Source organism: Elephantulus edwardii, unplaced genomic scaffold, assembly GCF_000299155.1.
Source record: "Elephantulus edwardii isolate Elephantulus edwardi_28Jun2011 unplaced genomic scaffold, EleEdw1.0 scaffold00073, whole genome shotgun sequence".
NCBI classification, from domain to species: domain Eukaryota; kingdom Metazoa; phylum Chordata; class Mammalia; order Macroscelidea; family Macroscelididae; genus Elephantulus; species Elephantulus edwardii.
The window spans coordinates 1,904,543-1,911,871 of NW_006399823.1; positions in this window are offsets into that span (position 1 = coordinate 1,904,543).

A 7,329-nucleotide genomic window follows, 5' to 3' on the forward strand; every position below is an offset into this window, starting at 1 on the left:
GTTTAATTTCTTCTTTTGTAATGGGTCTGTTTAGGTATTCTTTTTTTTTTTTTATCTTAAATTTGACTGGTACAGGAGGAGATTGTCCCTCCTTTCCCGGCAGAGCATCTGGTGGATTCGAACCGTGCACCTCTAGGATTGCAGTTGCAGCTCGTTGCCACTAGGCCACCAGAGCTCCCCTTGTTTAGGTATTCTACTGCAGTCTATGTCAGTCTGGGTGGGTTGTTAGTTTCTAAGTATTTGTCATTTCCTCTAGGTTGCTGTATTTGTTTTGAGTATAATTTTTCCGTTAAATTCCACTAACAATCTTTTTAATTGGTCCTGTTGTGATAGTGCCCCTTTTATTTCTTGTTTGGAATATATGTGTCTTTTTAATTTTTTTTTGCCAATTTTATTGATACTTTCAAAGAACCAATTCCTGGTCTTGTTAATACTTTAACTTAATTAAATTTATTTTTGCCCTAGTGTTTATAATTTCCTTTCTTTTAGAGGCTGTCAAGTTTTCTTTGTGTTCTTTTTCTGCTTACTGGAGATGTTGGGTTAAATAATGGATTTCTCTTTCTTATTGCTTTTTGCTATGAATTGATCTCTAAGTATGGCTTTGGCTGTTTTCCAAAGGTTTTGATAAGTTGTGTTTTCCTTCTCATTTGTTTCAAGAAATTTTATTTTATCTATTATCCACTCAGGTTCAAGGAAAATGCTGTTCAGTGTCCAGATACATAGTTTTTCCCCCACTCCCTTTATCCTCTAGGTATTATTTTCTAATTTTGTAGCATTGTGGTTTGAGAAGATGATTTGTATTATTTTGATTTTTTAAAAATTTACCGAAGCTTGCTTTGCCATCTAAAATATAATCTATTCTGGAGAATGTTCCATGCCCATTGGAGAATAAAATACATTGAACTTTCTGGGGATGCATTAGCCTGTACATGAGATCAAGTTTTTTTAAATTTTGTGGCTTAATTCTTCAGCATTTTTGTTGAGTTTCGTTCTGGTACTTCTATCTTTCCTTTAGAGTGATGTACTGAAGTCTCCGACTACTATTATGGTGTTATCTGTATTTTGGTTTTGTTAACATTTGCTTTGTGTATTTTGTAACTCTACCATTTGCACAGATGTTTACTATGTTTATGTCTTCTTGTTCTAACTGACCCCTTAAGCATTACATAGTGTCATTCCTTGTCTTTTGTGATGGTTTTTACACTGAAATACATGACACACTCCTTTCTTAATTTTATACTATGAAGTGTTCACCTACTCTGTTGGCACAACAGCCTTTTGGTCTAGGTATAGGTTTTGAATGAGTACAATTAAGTGCTCTGGGATTCCCATTCTTCTCCTCAATATTAGTCATAACTTGTTATGATCCATACAATCAAATGGCTTTCCATAGTCATTAAGGCATAAATAGACATTCTTCTTGCATTCTTTACTTTCAATCAGCATCCATCTGACATCAACAACGATACTTCTGGTGTCATGGCCTCTCCTAAATCCTGCTTGAACTTCGGTCAGTCTCCTATGTATGTATCGTTCTAGCCATTTCTGAATGATCTTCAGCAATATTTTGCTTGCATGTGATTTCTTTAAATTTTCATTAACTTTAATTACAAATCAGGCCCTTCAAGAGGGAAAGTATCAGAAGAAAACAGCAGTTCTTTACACACTAAACTTTTTGCAGGACTTTTACACTGTTGGCATATAGAAAAACTAAGATTCAGACACACATATACAACTCCTTTAATAGCATAGTAAGAGAGGCCAAATAAGCTGGGACCAAATTTCTAGTCATGGAAAATCCATTCCATGTTCCAGAATTCCAGATGGTATGAAATTCTTTGCGTTTTGTTAATTTGGATTATGTTATACAATGTTCTAATGAGCGGAAGAGTGGAAGAAATGGAGTTAAATGGTGAAAACCAAACCATGAATATTTAAATCTTTCATTATTTAGAGGACATTGCATGTGGTTTTGATATTGTTTGATAGTTTGCACATTCTGTTGGTTCACCCTACTTGGTAATGGCAACAAATATGGACCTCTTTTTTTTTTGTCAATGGTTGTCCTCCAAATTTCGTGGCAAAGACTGGTGAGTGAGTTCAGGGCAACATCTTTTATTTTAAGTCTGTCTTGATCTCCACTTTTCAAGTGTGTCTCTTGTAGACAGCATATTGATAAGTTTCTGCTTTGTTTTATTTTTTTCTAATCTGCTACTCTTTTTTCCTTCACTGGTGCATTTAAACCATTCACATTCAGTGTAAGTATTGGGAGGTAAGGTTTTATTGTTATCATTCTGTTGGATTATTTTTGGTGTTGGTGGTGGTTACTTTGATCCATGTCCTTTCTATGGCATCTCTATGAGATTTCCTTCAGTATTTCCTGCAACGTTGGTTTTGCTTTTACAACCTCCCTTAGTTTCTGCTCTTTTGAGAATATCTTGATCTTTCCATCAGTGTTGCTGGCTACAGTATTACTTTTTTAATTTTATAAATCTGTAACAATCAACCACTGGAGTGTTTTTAAAATTTTTATTTTATACTGTTTTACTTACAAAGTTCATATATGTTATTTTTCACATCAGCTCTTTCCCAATCCCTTAACCCATCCTTCCTTTCACCCATCAAATTGTGCGACCCTATGATTACCCACCCACCCATCCTCACTCTTCTTCTCCCGTCCTTAGATCCTCATACACATTTTACTAGTTATTTATTTTTACAATAATGGTCTTATAAAGTATTTGTCCTTATGGAACTGAGTTAGTTCACTTAGCATAATGCTCTCCAGATCCTCCCAAGTTAGGAAGTGATTTATGAAATCATTGCTCCTGCATGCTGTGTAGCATTCCATCATGTGAATGTACCATAATTTCTCAATCCATTCGATTGTGGTTGGACATTTAGGCTGTTTCCATGTTCTTGCGATGGTGAATAATGCTGCTATGAACCTTGGTTTACAAATTTCCGTTTGTGCCTCAGTTCTTATTTTCTTGGGGTATATTCCAAGCAGTGGAATAGCTGGGTCATATGGATTTTCTATGTTCAGCTTTTTGAGGAAATGCCAAACAGTCCTCCAGAGTGGTTGTACCATATTACAATCTCACCAACAGTGTATAAGAATTCCTATCTTGCCACATCCTCTCCACCATTTATTACTTGTTGTCCTGTTAAGCATTGCCCCTGCTACTAATGGTATTTCATTGTGGTTTTAATTTGCATCTCTCTTATTGCCAGTGAATTTGAGTATTTTTTCACATGTCTATTGGCCACTGAGTATCTTTCCCTATGAAAATTCTTTACATATCTTTTGCCCTTTTTAAAATTGTACTATTGGTCTTTTTCTTGTGGAAGCCCTAACAGATTCTGTAATCTTTGTGTGTGTGTGTGTGTGTGTGTATGTGTACACCATTGAATCAGATCCAACTGGGATAAGAGGAGATTGCCCCTCCTTCTCTGGCGAAGCATCTGGTGGATTTGAACAGCGCACCTTTGGGATTGTAATGCAGCTTCTTGCCAATAAACCACCAGAGCTCCAGATTCTATAAACTTTTGATGAAAGCCTTGTCCAAGATGGTATTGCCAAATGTTTTTAAACCAAATCAGTAAGTTTTCTTTTCACTCCGCTGAAAATATTCTTGATGTGCACAGGGATTTAATCTTTAGAATATCTAAATACTGCATTACTGGCTGTATTTGGCAGTCTCTTTATACCATAGACCAGGCAGTCTCAGCTGGATCCCAATTTGTCTCTGACGAATTTTATGGTTTTGGACTTTACTCCCAGGTACGTCTCTGATCCACCTTGAGTTGATTTTTTTGTATGGTGTGAGAAGTGGATCTTGTTTTAGTTTTCTGCAGGTAGCAATACAGTTTTGCCAGCACCATTTGTTGAAGAGGTGTCATTTCCCCATTTGATAGGTTTTATTTCCTTGTTGAATTATCACTTGACCATAGATAGCTGGGTCCATTTCTGGGTTCTCAGTTCTTTTCCATTGGTCTATGTGCCTGTCATTGCACCAGTACCATGTTGTTTTGGTTATTATTGCTGTGTAGGAGGTTTTAAGGTCAGGGAGTGCTTTGCCTCCCACTTCATTTTTTCCGAAGGGCTTTGCTCATTCGGGGTCTCTTTCCACTCCAAATAAACTTGACAATTTACCTTTCGATCTTCTTGAAAAATGAATTTGGTATCTGGATTGGGATTGCATTAAACATGTAATTACTTTTGGTATGATTGTCATTTTCACAATTTTGAGTCTTCCTATCCATGAACAGGTATGGAGATAGAATACAACCCTGATGCACTCCCTTCCCAATTCCAAACCATGCAGTGTTCTCCTGCTCTGTTTGCACAACAGCCTCCTGATCCGGGTATAAGTTTCACATGAGCACGATCAAGTGCTCTGGGATTCCCATTCTTCTCAATATCAACCACAACTTGTCATGATCCACACAGTCAAATGCCTTTGCATAGACTCTATGAAGAGGAATGTGGCATTAGAAATGGAGGGAGACTCATTAGTAACCTGCATTATGCAGATAACACAGTCTTGCTTGCTGAAAGTGAGGAGGACTTGAAGCTCTTGTTGCAGTAGATCAAGAAATACAGCCTCCCAAAACAACTATGAGATATCATCTCATCCAGTAAGAAGAGCAAAATAGAACAGAACAGCAAGCAACAAATGCTGGTGAGGATGTGGAGAAACTGGAACTCTTATTCACTGTTGGTGGGAATGTAAGATGGTGCAACCATTGTGGAAGGCGGTGTGGCGCTTTCTCAAAAAATTGCAAATAGAGATACCATTTGACCCAGCAATCCCATTACTGGGAATATACCCCAGAGAGACCATGTCTGCCATCCAAGCAGATATATGCACACCCATGTTTATTGCAGCTTTGTTTACAATAGCAAAGAGTTGGAAGCAGCCTAAGGGCCCATCAGCAAACGAATGGATAGAGAATCTGTGGTATATCCACACAATGGAATACTATGCAGCATTGAAAAACAAGGAACTCATGCAATATTATTCAAAGTGGGTGACCCTGGAGGACATTATGCTGAGTGAAATATCTCAGTCACAAAGGGACAAATACTGCATGGTGCCACTGTTGTAGAATGGGTCTGTCATCAGGGTGGGGGTATGACAGAAAAAATTGGATAAATTATGTATATTGTATTGAAACAGATGAGGGAAAGAACAGATTAGAAGTGATATATGATTGAGTATTAAGGTTAGCACAGGAATCCAGAATTAAGGTTGCATAGAAAAGTGTACTCGGGGTGGGGGGTGGGGGGAAGGGACGTGGGAATTGTATACTAATGAAGGAATTTTTTTCCTTTTTTTTTCCTTTTTTCTCTCTTCGGAGGGGGAAGCGAGCTGGTGGGGAGGGGTGGGAAGGGAGAAAATTGCGGCAATGAATGAATGGAAATCCAAAACCTCTGTAAAAAATAAATAAATAATTTTTTTAAAAAAAGAAAGAAATGCAGCCTCCAGTATGGATCATATCTCACTATCAAGAAAATAAATTCTTACCACTGGATCACTAGGCAGTGTCATGATGTATGGAGAGGAGATTGAAACTGTCAACAGCTTCATCTTGCTTGGATCCATAATTTACATCCTTGGTACAACCAGTCAAGAAGAAATAAGGAGACATATTGCACTGGGAAAATCTGCAGTTAGGGACCTTTTCAAATTATTGAGGACTAGTGATATCAGCTTGGGGACTAAGATGTGTCTAATTCAGGCCATAGTCTTTCTGATTACTAGCTATACATCCTATGCATCTGAGACCTGGACAATGAATAAGGATGACAGAAAAAGAATTGACGTCTTTGAGCTGTCATGTTGGAGAAGAGTACTGAACATTCCATGGACAGCCAAGAGAATGAATAGATATATATGTCTTGGAAAGGGTGCAGCTGTAGTGCCCTTTGGAGGCAAGAATGATGAGGCTTTGCCTCACATACTTTAAACATATTGCTAGGAAGTGCTATTCCCTGGAGAGGGACATGATGTTGGGAAGGGTGGAGGGTTGGCAAAGGAGAGGAAGACCCTCAACCAGGTGGACTGACATGGTAACTGCTCCAATGGGCTCTTGTGTGTCAGGAAGAGTGAGGATGGTGAAGGACAGGACTGGGTTCAGATCTTTTGTTCATAGGGCACCTATGTGTTGCAGACCGAGGGTAAAGTATTTTTATAATTATTAATAAAGAGGCAGACAGCCAGGAATGAGATAGAGCAGAGCGCATAAAACAAGGGGCCAGCAGTACTCGACTGAAGACCCCAAGTCATGTTTCTCTGTGTATTTATTGATAATCAGGGGAAGCAAATCATAAAAGAAATTCTTTGTAAATGAAGCCGAATTTTTCTCTAATGTCAACCTAATGCTCTAGCTCAGGAAGTATTTCACAGGTAATAACACTCCCTCTGTAGAGGAGCCCTAGCTGTCTCCTCTCTGCAGGGAACAAACAGATCATTTTCTGTGATCTGCCACAAGAGAAATCCTAACATAAATCTGTAATGCCTTCAATTTCTGAACAAGGGTTTTCATATAATATTTGGTATAGTTTGGCTTCCCATACCTATAAGTTATATGCAACTCCATGGCACCTAACAACAATAGCAACAATCCATGAACAGGGAACATATTTATTTTTCTTAGGTCCTTTATTGTATCTTGCAGAACTTCTTTGTGCAGGTCTTTTGTGTCTCTAGTTAGATTCACTTCCAAGTATCTCAACTTGTGATTGGCGATTGTTGAGGAAATTCCCATCTATTCCAATTTTGCTGAATGTCTTTATCAGGAAGGGGTGTTAGATTTTGTCAAATGTCTTTTCTGGTTTCACTATTCTCATTGGACAGCTAAGTTTTCTGAGTGTTTTATACAGGTCACTCTACTGTCTTACTGCTCACATGGTTTCTGTAGACGTCATTTTGGATATTTACCAGGAAGGGAGATTTCCAGGGAGGGAGGGATAGTGGAATAAAAATAAATAGGTACGTTATATGGAAGGAAAAGCAACAGATAATTTATTGATCACTTTAATTCATTAATGATATTAATCTATTGTAATTAATATTATAAAAATGTCTATGAATGATCAACTGAAACTGTGATTACATTATAAAAATGTATATTAATGACTGGATTAAAAACCAGTATGACTTTTAAACTTTCTTTTAAATAAAGATTTCAGTTAAAAAAATTACCCACTACCATCCAGTTAAAAAAAAAGAAAGATAAAGAAAGAAGAAAAGAAAAAAAAATTCATTACACAGAAGAGGTGGATAAAGAGAATAGCATTATAAAATAAGGGTTTTCTAAAAA